This window comes from Mesocricetus auratus, unplaced genomic scaffold (genome assembly GCF_017639785.1).
Source record: "Mesocricetus auratus isolate SY011 unplaced genomic scaffold, BCM_Maur_2.0 Super-Scaffold_100026, whole genome shotgun sequence".
In the NCBI taxonomy this organism is placed as follows: domain Eukaryota; kingdom Metazoa; phylum Chordata; class Mammalia; order Rodentia; family Cricetidae; genus Mesocricetus; species Mesocricetus auratus.
In genome coordinates this window covers 856784-873713 of record NW_024429207.1, presented here as the reverse complement: position 1 = coordinate 873713, position 16930 = coordinate 856784, and positions in this window count along the sequence as shown.

Below are 16930 nucleotides of genomic sequence, written 5' to 3'. Positions count from 1 at the left end.
GTTTCAACTGTTTCACTCAATGAGTGTCAGCCGTACGTTTATCGTGTGAGAAGTTTACTAATTGGTGTCTGGGGGATATTGGAAGATTTCCAGAGGGTGAAGTATTCCCATTATTAAAACCATTGACAGAGAAGAGTTGGGGAGAGGAGAACTACTCATCCATTAGAGGCTCTAGATGACACTAATGTGCAACTGTGGAGGTGCCACTCAGACTCTCCAAAAAGAAAGGCTGCTACAAGTCAAAAGTCATGAAAAAGCGGTAATTATTTATCCAGGCTCAGCAGTTCCCAAACTACACTCACAAAAGTTTAAGTCTAGCCTCTGAAAGGAAGGAGGGATCCAATTTCTTAAAATTATTATTATTATTGTTATTATTATTATTATGTAAGAATATGCATGATATGTGTGGTGTGTGTACATGCCATAGCATGTACATAGAGGTCAGATTGCAATTATTGAGTCATTTTTCTCCTTCTGCCTTTACATGGGTGCCAAGGAGCAAATTCAAGCTACCAGATCTACACAGTGGCTCCATTGACCTACTAGAGCATCTCATGAGCCCTTTAGACTAATATTTTAGAGTTGGTTCTTGCATTTATATATCATGCAATTTATCATTCCCAGTATTTCTCACTCTTCACTTTTTCATGAGTTTCTGTTAATATATTACCATATCATCATCATTTTCACAATGGTTATAAAGTTCTTAAAGTAGTTGTCCTGTGACTACATAAAAACATATGTAGCTAAAATGAGTCAGATCAGAAAATAAATGTCCTCTATTTAAGGAAAAGCTCCACACTTCTCTTTAGCAACATATTTTTATAGGTAAAAACTGAGAAAATATTTAGTACAGTATAAATGTATCTTTAACATCATTGTCACAAACATGCTGCTAAGATCTGTTCTATGATAATGTGAAAACACAAAACCCAGGACTCAGGATAAATGATACAGGAAAAAATTTCCAAACTTCTTGAGAAATCATTTATAACTTCTAAAGCACTCAAATCTCCAACTTTTAAAAATTGCTAAAACAAAAACTGGAATTTGAGTATTAAAAATATTAATTTTCCTCAGTAACATTTGAATTCTCTATCAAATAATTTTTGAATGACTTTTAGCCCTCAAGAGCTCATGATAAGACCAAAGCTAAGGTTTTACATATTGGGGTTGTGTGTAGTTGGGAATGTAGGGGTGGATGTGTACACGTGTGTACACACAAGTGCGTGCATGTTATCTATTGAGTAGAAAAGGTGGGTTGAAACATAGACTAGTCATATGAACTAAATATTAATTACTTACTATTTCTTATATTGTTTTATGTTATTTATATACAGCTTTTTATTTGGTCTTCATAATACCACAGAAGGTGGATAGTATTTTTTCCACTTTACACGTAAGGAAATGAAAGCTTAAAATAGCTTTAAAAAACCCTACTAAATTCTATATGGGGAAACTGAACTCAGTATGTTGGATCAGAGTTCATCCCTTTATCTTTCTAAATATAGAGTATAAATACTGCACATTACGTCTTTTGTGCTACTTAAGGAAAGGTTTACTGTAGAGAAGATAGGTTTTCTATAGAAATTCTATAGAACTGTGGGATCTGATCAGCTTCCTTGCCTTTTATCCTAAAGAGAGAAGATGTACTTTAGAATAATGAAATAAATAAAGCATATATTTAGTGTATATGCAAACAACTAAATGAAATTGTGGTTTGTGGCATGTTCATCCTGTGATAGTGGCTTAAGAAGTATTTTTTATCTAACTTCCTACGGATATTTTACTCTTCTCTCTTTAAGAGACCCATCTTGGGGATGGTGACGTAGCTCAGTGAGAAAAGGCACTTGCTAGTAAGAAAAGTGATGTGAGTTCCATCCCCAGGACCTTCACAGTTGAAGGAAAGAACCAAGTCCTGCAAATTGTCCTCTGAGATCTATGTGTGTGCCAAAACTATACAAACTTACACACACACACACACACACACACACACACACACACACACACAGAGGAATGTAATACAAAAGTCTAAATATAGATCCCATCTTTTGATACCTGAGCACACTGTCCCACCAAGAAATACAATGGTGTGGAAGCTCTCCAAACAATCCTGAAAGATTCCCCCTTTGTAATTCTTCTTGCATGCCCAAAGAAATGCAGTCACCCAGGAGATTCCACATGTTTAGTTATGGAGCTATACTCTAGATCATGTGGGAAGAAATAACATTTTCATGCTTCTATAAATTAACTCCACTAGAACATTGAAACACATTGACTAAAAGGGCATATATGATTTTTTAAAAAACTTAGTCATCATCTGTTCTAATTAGCTATATGTGGCAGTAATATACACTGACAACAAGCAACTTGCAGAAGAAAATGGTTTATTTGGCTTCCATTTCCAAGTCACAGTTTATCAAGAAAAATTAGGGCAGGAAGTCAAGCAGAAAGTTGAAGCAGATTCCATGGAGAAATGTCATCTGCTGCTTTACTTTCTGGCTTGCTGTTTGGCTTGCTCAGGCTCATCCTCAAGTAGGTTCCTTATACATACTAGGACCACCTCCAAGGAATGGTACACTTACACCAACTAATAATCAAGACAATTATTGTGTACCCAATATGCCCACTTGATCTAGGAACTCCTACATAAAGAGATAAATACAAAATATGAAAAAAGTTTAGCAAAAAGGTAAAGATATTTGCAAAGTAAATACAAGCTTTGGATATGGAAAGTTCGATAAATTAAATTTTTAAAAAATCAGTGAAAAGCCTCACCAATAGAATAGATCAAGTAAAGATAGTATATCAGGGCATCAAGACATGAAATTTAGACTATGACAAATATAAAATAATAATATATGAACAAAACATACAAGATCTATGGGACACTATTAAAAGATCAAGTTTATGAATCATGGATATAGAAGGGGAGAATACAATAAAGAAACAGAAAATATTTACAATAAAATTACAGACAAAAAGAATATCCATATTTAGGATAAGAGATAGCCATTCAGAAACAAGTCATATAGAATGACAAACAGAAATAACTCACACAAGTGTTAAAATACTAGACACACATGACAAAGAAATAATGAAGAAAATAACCAGAGAAGCACAAGCTCATATATGAAGGCAAACCCATTAGAATAAAAGCATATTTTTCAAGAGAAACTCTAAACGCCAGGAAGCCATGGAAGTATTATGCATTTAAAACTAGGAAGTTAGCAACTCAACCAAGCCTATTCATTATATTCAACAAAGCTATACTTCAAAATTGAAGAAACAAAAAATTTATATGCTAAACACAAACTATGTCCACTGTCAGCTCTACAGAAGGTGGTTGAACAAATTATACATACCGAAGAGAAACATCAGCGTATCTGTGAAGCCACGAGAAACACTAAATTGTACTAGAGTAATAAGTAAGAAAATGAGGGCCAGGGAAGCATTAAATAAAAGAACAAGATGACAGGAGTGAATGCAGATGTTAGACAATGACAAAAGACACAGGCTAGCAGAGTGGATGGGAAAAAAGAAACAATTCCATGTGTTGACCGAAGAAAGACATCTCACTAGCAAAGGTAAGCACAGCCTTAGTAAGAAGGAGAAAAAAAATATTGCGAATAAATACAACTAGAAAACAAACAGGTGTGTATCTGACTAATATCTGATAAAATAAAAACCAAATAAGCATATCAAGGTAGATAAGGTAGGTAATTCCATATTGATTATAAGCATAACCTGTGAAGGGAATATTATCATTCTAGGCACATATCTACTCTACATTGGCACACCCAATTTCATAAAACAAAGTCTATAGGATGCAATGATAAAGAGTGTGTGTAGGTGTCAATACAATACTAACTGGATTCAATACCCTGCTCTGATCAATAAACAGATAATCAAAATTAAAATCAAGAATGAAAAATTCAACAAGGGAAATGATAGATCAAACTGTCTTGCTAGGCGCCTACAGATAACACCTTCCAAATAAAGCAAACTGTACACTCAGTTCAATGACCCATGTTACTTTCCCTAATGTAGATGTCATTTGTGATACAAATTAAATCTTTTATTCTAATTGAGCATAGCAGAAAAATGAAAAGTCTAGAACAAGGGAAACCTCATGATAAAAGCCCAGAAGAAACTAAGTAACAAAGGAACACTTCCCAACATAGAAAGTGTGTGTGTGTGTGTGTGTGTGTGTGTGTGTGTGTGTGTGTGTGCGCAACAAACCTATAGTCAAAAGTACACTAACTGGAAAAATGTGCATTTCCAGTAGATGTATCATATTTCCTTGGTCAATAAAGCCTTAGTTACTGTAGTAAGATAAAAACATAAAAGGGATAAAAACAGAAAACTCTTAGATTCAATAAGCACATTCAGCAATGTGGCAGAATACAAAATCAGGATGCAAAATCCCTCAAGGTGAAGGAACCAGAAAAACAATTCCCATTCATGATGCTTCAAAAACATAAAATACCTAGGAATAAACCTTCAAAAGTCAATGAAAAACATCTAAAAAATAATAAATAAACCTTGAAAAAAGCAAGTAAAGAAGGCACTAGATAATAGCAAGACCTCTCATACTCTTGGACTAACACAGTGAAAGTGGTTTTATTATCAAAATTCACAAACGGATTTGAAAAAATGCACATCAAAACTAGCATTCTTCACAGAAACAGAAAGAAATCGATTTGAAAGCACAAAATTCCCAGTTAGCCAAAGCAACAAAATTTGTGGTAAGACAAATTGAGTAACACTAGAGAAATCACAATCCTGATTTTAAGTTATATTACAGAGTCATAATGGTAAGAACAGTGTGACATCACTACAGAAAGACATATGTAAATTAAATAAACTAGAGAACCTAGAATTCAAGCCACATACTTACAGTGATCTGATTTTTGACAGTGGCTCCAAAGACATACACTAGAGAAAATAGGATCTCTTAGTGGTACTATGATAACTAGATTTACATACATACAAGAGAGAAACTAGGAGTCTGTCTCTTTTGTTTTGGTTTTTTGTTTTTGTTTTTTTAAATAAATTATATTTAAATTAGAAACAATTTTGTTTTACATATCAATCCCAGTTTCCTCTCCCTCCATCCTCCCATGTCCCCCACCAACCTCCCCATCATACCCCCCCATCCACTCCCCAGAGAGGGTGAGGCCTTCCATAAGGGATCATCAAAATCTGTCAAGTCATTTGTGGCAAGGCCTTGGCCCTCCTATGCATATCTAGGAGAGTATCCCTCCATGAAATATGGGCTAGGAGTGTATCTCTTAACCCAGCACAAAAATAATTCCAAATGTAGCAAAGATTTCAATGTGAGTCATGAGATTGAAAGTGTTAGAGGAAAACATAGGCAAAATATTTCAAAACACAGGCATAGAAAAGGGCTTTTGGAAGAATACTCTACTAGCTCAAGAAATAACCCAAAGAACTGGATGTGAAAATGTATAAAATTACAGAATTACTGCACAGCAATGGAAACAAACAGTGATGAAAAACTCTATAGGATAAAAACCTTTGCAGCTAAATATTTGACAGATGTTTACTCCTTAGAATATATATATATATATATATATTTAAAAATCCTAACTACCTCAAACTCTAAACAACTTCATCAGTAAGAGGGTAATGAAATTAACACACAGTTCTCCAAACATGAAGTACAAATGTCCAATAAACATGAAAAAATTTAACATCATTATCAGTCAAAGAAATACATTTTGTAACTATGCTGAGATTCCATCCACCCTAGCCAGAATGGCTGTCATAAAGAAAAACATACTGGTAAGAAACTAATGGTAGATTGTAAGGTGTAGCCCATGTGGAAATTATTATAGAGGTTCCTCAAAAAACTGAACAATAGAATTAGTGCATTATCCAGCTATAATCCCTGTGAGTATATCCTCAGAAGACATCTAAGTCTTAGATATTTGTATATGAGTATTTATAGATACCTGTATGTACACATTTATCCCAACACTCCTCATATAGCTTTGCTGTGCAACCAGCTTAGGTGTCCATCAAACATGATGGAGTAAAGAAAATGGGTGTGCACATACATGCCTACATTGAAATTTTATTCAGCCACAGAGAACAATCAAATTATGTACTTTTCTGGAAAATAGTTGAATATCATGATTATCATATTAAGCAGAATAAGCCAGTCTCAGAAACACATATGAGCTCTTCTTTGTGGATGCAGATGATATGTGAATGACATGGAGGGATGAAGATGGCCAAAGGACAGGATATATTTGAAATAATTTTGTATTTTTTATTTAAATTAGAAACAAGTTTGTTTTACATGTCAATCCCAGTTCATTCTCCTTCCTCTCCTCCCCTTCCCCCCACAACCCTCTATAGTATCTCCTCTCTGCTTCCCAGGGAGGGTGAGACCTTCCATGGGTGATCTTCAAAGTCTGTCACATCATTTGGAGCAGGGCCTAGGCCCTCCACCGTGTGTCTATGCTAAGAGAGTATCCCTCTATGTGGAATGGACTCCCAAAGTTCATTCATATACTAGAAATAAATACTGATCCACAACCAGAGGTCCCATAGATTGCCCAGGCCTCCTAACTGACACCCACATTCAGAGGGTCTGGATCAGTCTTATGCTGGTTTTCCAGCTATCAGTCTGGTGTCCTTGAGCTCCTCATTCTTTAGGTCAGCTGTTTCTTTGGGTTTCTCCAGACAGGTCTTGACCCCTTTGCTCATCACTCCTCCCTCTCTGCAACTTGATTCCAGGAGTTAGGCTCAGTGTTTAGCTGTGGGTGTATTTGAAAGAATTTTTAAAACCCAGCATCATTTAAAATGAGAATATCAAAGTTGCTAGAAGAAGCAAACAGATGTGAATTTTTGTTCAGCTGTAGACTAAGCTATTGCTTATATAAAGAAAGACTGTGGTGAGGATAGCACAAAGTATTAGACATGAACCCAGCAGTCACACAGTTCATCTCTTAGGTTGCAGATATGGCTGAGTCAAGGAATAAAAATATATTCCCTGCTGAATTTCTTAATTATTATGACACCATGATGCCATTTTTTGAATTGGAAAAATTAACTTGTGTTTGTGTTGCTATTGTACAATTAATGTTTGGGGAACCTCTGGTTTCCCATCATTCACAAGTCATACTGAAAGAAATCATACTAGAGATGTTGCACTCAGAGAATATCACCAACACATCAGCTCATTTGGAAAAATCCGGATTTGAGCCTGAAATTCATAACAGAGTGAGACATTTAGGGAGGTAAGGTAGTGTTTTTTTTGTTTTTTGTTTTTTTTTTTGGTTTTACGAGACAGGGTTTCTCTGTTTTGGAGGCTGTTGGACCAGCCTGGCCTCGAACTCACAGAGATCCGCCTGCCTCTGCCTCTCGAGTGCTGGGATTAAAGGCGTGTGCCACCAACGCCCAGCAAGGTAGTGTTTTTTACAATGTAGGCATGTTGTAAATTGTAGGCAAAGGCAGATAAGACTATCTGAAATATTTTTCTAAAATATACCTTGTGACTCTCCCACCAAGAACAGCAACTGGTGGTCCTAGTAGACCTATGGCTGAGCAGTGTACAGCAGATGTGTTTCTGTGTCCACTTTATTTTATTTTTCTAACTCATAAGTACCAAAATGACTGGTCATTTGAAATACCCCTTTGGGCATTCTTTTAGTATGTTCTTTTGTAATTATGGGGATTATGTGGGGGAATATCCTAAGTCTCAGAAGCAGAAAATGGATAACTTCTCCAGGAAATAGTCCCAGCCACACCCAGACTTTGAGTCATGCCAGCTCACCAGAAATTCGAAACCTGCAAATGATTCAGGCCTCAGATGTTTGGGTCACCCACACTTGAGGCCCCAGGCATTATGGGTCAGACATAAACCATGCTTGCTATGTGCTGTTCAAATTTCTGACCTACTGAATGGCATGTGACATAGTTCTTCCATCTCTATAGCACTAAGTGTAAGAAGACACTTTGTTATGCAGCATCAGTAGCCAATAAGAGTAGATGAAGAATAGAGGAGAGAAAGAAAAGAGATACTTTAGTAGAGGGAGACATTATAGGTTTAAAGAGAAATCTGGCACTAGGGAAATGTCCAGATCTCCATGAGGGTGAACCCATCTAAGAATCTAAGCAATAGTAGAGAGGCTACCTTAAATGCCCTTCCCCTATAATGAGATTGATGACTACATCATATGCTATTATAGAGCCTCCATCCAGTAGCTGATGGAAGCAGAAGTAGACACCCACAACTAAACACTGAGACAAACTCCTGGAATCCAGTTTCAGAGAGGGAGGAGTGATGAGCAAAGAGGTCAAGACCATGCTGACCCACATAAACAACTGGCCTGAGCAAATGGGAGCTCATGGACCCAAGTCTAACAGTTGGGGAACCAACATAGGACCAACATAGGACCAAAACAGACCATCCTGAATGTGGGTGTCAGTTGGCAGCACTGGGCAGCCTATGGGGCCTCTGGCAGTGGAACCTGTATTGATCCCTAGTGCAGGAATGGTCTTTGGTAGCTCAACTCCAATGGAGGGATACTCTCTCAGTCTAAATACAAGGGGGAGGGCCTATGTCCCGCCTCAGATGATGTGTCAGACTTTAATGATCCCTCATGGGAGGCCTCATCCTCCTTGAGGAGTAGATGGGTGATGGGATGGGGGTCACGGGAGGACAGGAGAGAGAGGGAACTGAGATTGGTATGTAAAAATAAGATTGTTTTAATTTAAATAAAAATTATTTATTTTCAAAGAATAGACGAAAGGGTACTGCAGTGATGGAGGCACTAAGGAAACTCTGGAGAAGTGGAGGCAGATGCTACAGGTGCTGTTGTTGACTTGACGAGAGTATCTCAGTAGTTAGATTTTCCATGGAACGTAAAGCTGTAGGAAAGGGATTATGAGACCTATTAGAGCAACATGCAATATAAGCAGCTCTTGAGGAATAAGGGTGGATAAAAATCCACGTACCACAGCATCAAAGAGAAAGCATGCCCATCCGCACGTTCTGTGTTATTGTTAGACAGATGCTTGGAGAAGTCTAAGCAAACGCTTTGTTTTTCATCTTGCCTCATTTGCCAAAATGCCAGTGATGTTTTAAGCATAGAGGCTGGAGAGAGAGTGGAAAGGAATTTTAAAATATCAAAGAAAGGTTCAGCCCAAGCCATTTTAATGAAAACAAGACTTTTAAAAAAAAGTTGCCAGACACTCCAGTACATTGAAAGCATTTTTAATTCCTAACAGTGCACAAGATACTCTTGTGTGATGACCTATTTCTGTCACAAATGACATTTTGTAGATGACATTTCACTATCAGCTAAGTCTTTATATCTATTATTAAGAACAGTCTAAGACAGTAGTTCTCAGTCTTCCTAATGCTACAGCTACAGTTCCTTATATTGTAGTGACCCCCAACAATAAAAATATTTTCATTGCTGCTTGATAACTGTAGTTTTGCAATTGTTGTGAATTGTAATGTAAATGTCTGATATGTAGGAATGACATGTGGCCCTAGTTGGGCTTGGTGACCCATGGGCTGAGAACTGCTGGTCTTGGTGTTGGGAGATGGTTTGGTAGGCATTAGAGCCTGGCAGTGCTGCATTCAGATCCCCAGTATTCACATTAAAAACAAAAGAGCTGGGTGTGTTTTATGTGTCTGTAATTCCAGCAAAGTGGGAAACAGAGACAAGGGGATCAATCACTGGAGTTTGGTGGACACCAGCCTAGCTAAATTCAGTGAGTAACCATGTTCCAGAGAATATGAATTACTGTGAAAGAGTGAGACCAGCTACTCTGGCTTCCATGTGCATGCACAGGTGTGTGTAACCACTCACAACAGACACATGTGCATAAAACACACACAGATACACAGCACATGACACTGTTTCTGCATACAGAAAACATAGCTTAGATGACCTTCAATTCTCTCTCAAGGGAAATAATGCTACAGACACCAAAAAGGGACAGAATTAATTCTCTATCCCGATTTGACATAGATCAGCATGCTTAAATAAAGACAAGCCTTCCAGGTGAGTCAAAACCTCAGTATAAGAACAATAAGAAAACAATCCAGATATCCGAGTCAGCAAGCACCTTCAGGAATAAAGTGTTTCATGTGTAACTATGTACAAGGTTCAATTGACCATTAACTCAATGTGTTAGTTCTTTAGCATTGCATAACAATTTACAGAAATTTAACAGGTTCAAATGTGCCTGTGTATTAGCTGGTATTCTAGTAGGTTAGAAGAAAGCTAGTCCCTCTGTGTCTTGTGTTACAGCCTGGCTGGGAGTTCCCAGGAGAACCTGCTTCAGAAACTCATTCCCACAGTTGGCTGGCTGACTGTCCCTGATAGAAGTAAAACAGATTGCCTTCTGTCTTGCTGCTTCTTGGTCAGAGGTCACTTACAGCAACCAGAGGCCACTCTCAGGTCTTCCCCGGGGGACCTACTTCTGATCAGTCATCAACTTTGCTTATGTGGAATTCTGTGCCATATCAGAAACTCTGAGTTTCTCTTCAGCAACAGGCTAAAGACAATTTTGAAAGGTCCCTATGACACAGTTAGGCCCACACAGATAATCTTCCTATTTTGACACAAACTGATTATTAATTCTAACATCTGTGGGCTCCTGGTCATCTTGTAACATAATAAACATGGCTAGGGGAAGGTCATGGAACCATCTTACAAGACTGCATGCCTCTCTCATTTTTATCCATAGGCCTACACTACTAACACTTCTTTTTTAAAAATCTCCTAATTTACTTTTACTTTTCCTAATGTACATGGTAATTTCAGTCTTCAGCCTCTGAAAGTAGTCTATCAGCTCTGCTTAAGTTTTAGAATAAGAAAGTAACTTTGACTCTGGTGATGGTAGGGCCTACCTGTGATCCCAGCATTTGAGAGACTGAAGCAAGAGGATTCTTGAATTTGAGATTAATAATCTGAACTATCCAGTAAGCAATCTGGTCAAACTGGTCAAATATCAAGATCATGTTTTCTGAGAGAGCGGAGGAATAGAGAAGAGACTGAAACATTCTACTTCTGTTTCTAACTACCATTGTGATTACAGAGGTGTCATCAAACTAAGCTTCAGGGTTTTCATTAAAAAAAACAAAGAAATCAATGCACATTATTTTGGTTCAACTAGAACTGTATGAGTAACTAAATCTAAAACCATCTAATGATATTCTTTGTATATGGTGGACTCTCGACAGGAATACCTTTTCTCTGATGGCCCCTTTTCTATACAATTGTCAGTTGACTATAAGCAAAGTATAAAGTTTTACCTCAATTCCATCTCTTTGGGTAGTGGCAGATTTTCGTTCATAAATGTCTTTCACCATGTGTCTACTATAGTATCTGAAACACTAAATAAAGGATTCGAACATAAGCCATGAACACGTGCATATTTTAAATGAATCGTTTATTCAGTTGCAAGTTTGGGTTGTGCCAGTTAATATCAATATGGTTATGAAAAATAAATGTAAGGGAAATTTGATTGACTTATAATACTAGTCTGTTCTGAAATATCTATTCATTTAATTATAGCATTATTTTGGATTTTGAGTCTACTATCCATCATATTTCTTTCCATTAATTTTTGAAGTAAATGGCTTATATCACTACTTACTTACAATAATTCAGAAAAATTTCAATAAGTTATGCAGTTATAGTTAACCTCATTTTACTGAAAAAATTTGAAACCAATTCAAGGATCTCTTCCATAAGTTAATGTCAAGACCATAAAGAGTTTAGAACCCCAGATTTCTACTGAAAACTTGTCTAAGTTTTACACAAATTCACAGGCCATGGTGCTGCAGTGAGGGTCAGTCCCATATGTTTAAATATTTCTACCATCAAATTCGTGGAGACAGTATGGTGGAAGGAGACAAGCTCAAATCAAATTCCAAGATCAAGTTAATCCAGGTCACAGACGTATTTGAAAACCACTGAGAATCCCTTGCCTACCCAAAGGGCTTATGTTATAAGTTCAGAAAAGTCATATTCCCAAGTGTATTTATTACGATTCCGCTTTAAAAATAACTTAGAAAAATCACCTACTTTACAATTAGCTGTTGGAAATAACTGAGGAATGGACATGGAAAGTCTCAGAAACTTGAAGAAAAACAGATGTTTCTGGGTTTGGGTTTTTATTTTCTTTTTTCTCTGATACAAGAGGAAAAAAACAATCTTAGAAAATCATGTCTTGCTTGAGCACATTGTCTCCATATAAACAAAAGAAAAAATTACATTTCTCTCATAAAAGGATTGAAAAGCAACAAGTATTAAAAACTACTGCAAAGACAATAGACTGAACCCAACTAGAGACGGGGCATTTGACATCTGTAGTACTCAGACATTTGAACGCACAGAGCTGCTTTCTATCACTAAACTTCAGAAAAGGGAAAAAACTGGAAAGCTTTTGAAATGCACTGTAGAGGAGAACTCCAAGATGCCATTCTATAATTAGAGAAGGTATTCCTAAAGTTTTAGAGGTGACAATGATTTCAAAGTTTAATGGCTAAATTTATGGAGTGCTGATTTGATAATGCGAGGAGTCACACTTACTAAAGTTTATAAATAGCTGCTGGCCATAGGTGAATCAAGGTTATTTTCCAATTGGGATATCTTTTCCAAATTCTCTTTGATTCTCTGTTCATTCTTTTGATATGCTGGTCAGTGGATGGGAATGTACTCAGCCAGCATTGCCCTTCTCTTTGGCTGACAGACATATGCCCATCATGATAGCACCAATAAATCAAAGGGCCTGTCAGAAATTGTTTTTTCTACTTATTCAAAAGTAAATATGTTTGCAGCACCAATTCTGATTGGTCTTAATAATAAAACCTGGAGCTAGACATAGGGGTTAATGCTGTAAGATCAGAGAAGCAGAGCAGCCAGTCACTAGTTCTTACCTCTACTGAACCCTTAGGCCAAAGGGGCCATCCTGTCCCTACGAATCCTCAGACTGAATGTCCTGAGCTCCTTCTCTCCTCCCACCTTATATTCCCCTTTCTGCCTAGCCACAGCACTCCTGTCTCCACATCCTTAATGTTGGGATTAAAGATGAGTGACTCACAAATTCTGGGATTAAAGGTGTGAGTTTCCACTGCCTGACTCTGTTTCCCTTTTAGACTGCATCAATCTCCTGTACCCTCCCGCCACCCGCCTTGTATTCACAGAGATCCACCTGCCTCTGCCTCCTGAGAGCTGGGATTAAAGTTGTGTTCTACCACTGCCTGGCCTTTATGGGTGACTAGTGACTAGCTCCACACTCTGATCTTCAGGCAAGCTTTATTTGTTAAAGCACAAACAAAATATCACCACATGTGTTACCTGTAGTACTCTGTGATAATTCTAGGAGACAAGGTCTCACAACAAAGTCCATGACTGTTGTCTGTTAAAGTCTTTCAGATAAGGAATGCTGAGAGTGAGGGAAATAGTCTTCCCCAGGGAAGAACACACTAATTCTTTATCCAATACCAAATGGGTATCCCTGAAAGCATACATAAAAGTAACCTTATACAAATTGAAAGGCTGTATTTATGTATTTTCTAATATATGCATGTACAAATATGTGTGTAGCAACAGTTAATGTAAAAAAGCTCATGAATTTGAAAGGAAACAAGAAAAGGTATATGAGAGGGCTCAGATGGGGCAAAGAGAAGGGAAAATGGTGTAATTTTATCATAATAAAAAAAAGAGAAATAATTTTTAAAGTAAGTATAATTTTACTAGCTCTGAAAGTGAGTTTATATTATGAATCCAATAGGAAGGAAATGAAGTCTGTAGAAATCAACTCCTTTGAAAATAAAATTACATCATAGGGTTTACAAAGAATATATGCTTTATTTTTCTGTAAGTATAGTTTTCACTTACTTATATTATTTTCCTTTTTACCTTCTAATTAGTTAATTTGATTCTCAGGTGAGTTCACATTCAATATCAAATAGCTTTTTTTCTAGTAAATAAAGGACAATAACTGTGTGTGTGTGTGTGTCTGTGTATTCTTCTCCCTCATTTTCATTATATTTTTAAGTAAGCCACATTAAAATAGAGTAAAGGTATATGATTCTAATTATATTATCTATATTTGCATGTTTCCATGCAGGTCTAATTAGAATCTTACCTTAGGATTCAATGTTAGGGATTTACACTACCTAGATTTGGGGGAGTCTGAGAGAAATTTTCATTCCTCCTGTATTTCCCTCTTCTTTTCCCAGGGCTGTCCTTCCTTGGGCTCTCAATGGCTTGACCTTCCTGTTTGCCCTCCCTAACTCTATTTTCATTTCAAGCTAGATTAAAAGGACAATGCACCATATTTATAAAATACTTAGGAGATAAGTGATCCCAAGAGGAGAACCACAAATTCAATTTGATTATATCAAGAGATAGCCACTATTAACTTTGAGATAAAACATTGTTGCAGAATCCGCAAAAAATTTTACATTGTATGTAATATCTTATAAGCTATATTTTCCTTAGCTAGCACAATATAGATGTGCCAATGAATATCCATTTATATCTAAATTCACTATTAGTTTTCTAAAGTGGTAGAATATCTATCTTTGTCAATTATACTGCATCTGATACTAAGTGTGAAAGGCATAGAGAATAACCTATTATCAGTGATATGTTCTGATTAGGCAGCTTGTGTCTATTTATAGCCATCAGAATAAAAACAATTATTCACATGACTTTGAATTTTATGTCATATTGTTTCCCATAAAAAGACTGTCCCATAGATAACTGTCCTAAACAATATATTGAATAGCACATGTAGATATTATCATATAAATAAATAAACAACCTTCCCAATAAGTTGAATCAGAGAATCCTATGGACAAAATATATGTTGAAATAAATTGAATCAGAATTAGAATAAGAGATGGTTCCAGTGGGGGAAAAACTTTCTCTAAAACAAATTTTCATAATATTCTTAAAGTGATCCATATGACAGTAAGGGCGTGGGATGTGCACAACATCAAAGAATCTACTTCACTGCATGGGAACGTTTCCACATGAGCATCACAAGCATGTCATAAATTTTAGTAATGAAGAGGCGCATGTTGAAGAAGAGCATGGGAATCCTTATACATAAAACTACATCTGTTCAGTAATGATCTCTGATTCTCCGTTTAAATACAAACTGGTTCTAATTTTTAAGTGAATATGTACAAAAAACTCACTGGTCGGTGAAACTAACATGTTCTTTCCCAGTCACTGTTTCTTCAGTTTGCTTTTTTGTTCCCATATTCAGCTTGTTGTATGACATACAATATAAATTAATGAAGAAAAATAGTCATTCCCATAAGCCAGATGATGGCATAATGCTCAACATTGGTCTATAATAACACAGTCTAGATACAGAACCTGGAATAAATGTTTTAATTAGTTTTCCCAGGACCATGCAGAGCAGCCCACACATGTGACCTCATCACTACATAAGCAGGTTGTGTGTTCAGAATGGGTCTCTCATCTCAAAACATCAAATTTTCTCCATTTCAAAGAAAGTGGTAAATGGATCATCCCCAGTATAAGAAAGTACTACTTTGGCTTATTATACATTTTATTCAGAATTTCTAGTAATGCATACAGCAAAAGAAACTCACCCCGAATAATTAATTTGTTCTTTTTTTCACAAAAATATCAGAGATAAATATTTGTGTTTCTTTTTTATTGGAATAGTATTACATAGCTATCACCCCCAACTTTCCTCACTCCTGACCCTTCCATGGGACATATATATATATATATATATATATATATATATATATATATATATGTGTGTGTGTGTGTGTGTGTGTGTGTGTGTGTTCATAATTACATGCATTTATATACCTATATATGTATGTGTTTATGTGCACAAAAGTATACAGATGCAATCTTCTGAGTATATTTTTGTTGTTTGTGTATGTATGATATTAAGGCTGGCCACCCTGCATTGGACAACCAATAAGAGAGCTCATCTAGTTATTCTTCTCCTAGTTGTCAGTAGTTGCCTGTAGCTATTTTTTCTCAGGAAATAGTGTGCTAGCTGACAAAGGAAAAAAGCAAATATACAGTTCTATCCAGCTGCAATACCTATGAACCATGACAACAACCAGCAAGGTGAGCATAAAGTTGCAGTAATTGACACTCGTATGTCAGTGGCAACCAACAGCCTGTCAAGGCTCGCTCAACAGCAGGCAAATCATGCCTAATACTGGAAGCCTGGTCTTTTTCCCAGGGCTGGTATGGTTGAACCTACACATGCATTTCTTACGACATTCTAAATCTTATCCTTATACCAACAGATAAGTATAGCTACCACCCATCATCAAAGTACCTTCTTTTGACAGCAAATGGAAATCATCAAACAACTACTGAAGACAATGCAGAGATCAATAAATGTTTAGGAGTCAATGGATACATCTGTATCACAATTCCTCCATTTATGGCTCAGGGAATGCCATGGAAGAGGGCATGGAAAGATCACAAGAGTCAGAAACTCAGGAAATCTGCTGTGAAGCACTCTCCTAGGAATAGCTGCATAAACAAGTTGGGGCAACAGCAATATCCAAAGATGTATTACCATGGAAGGAAGAAATTATCTGGAATTCTTTCAGAGTGGTTTAATTTTTTATCAGTTGAAATTATTATTCTTAAATTAGTTTTTGAAAGTGTGAACTAGCCATCTTCTGCAACCAGTCAAAGTCTGCAGTAGAGAGACTGAAACACTAAACCTGCCACAAAACATTCGACCTAGGATAGAAGCAAACATGATTGAAAAAAAAAAGGCCAATGACATGATTCCTAATGATATTCTGCTATGCAGGTAGATCACAGCTTTGGGAATCCCATAGGAAAGAGGAAGGAAGGATTGCAGCATGCAGAGGACTCAAGGACACCACAGAATCAACTAAACAGTC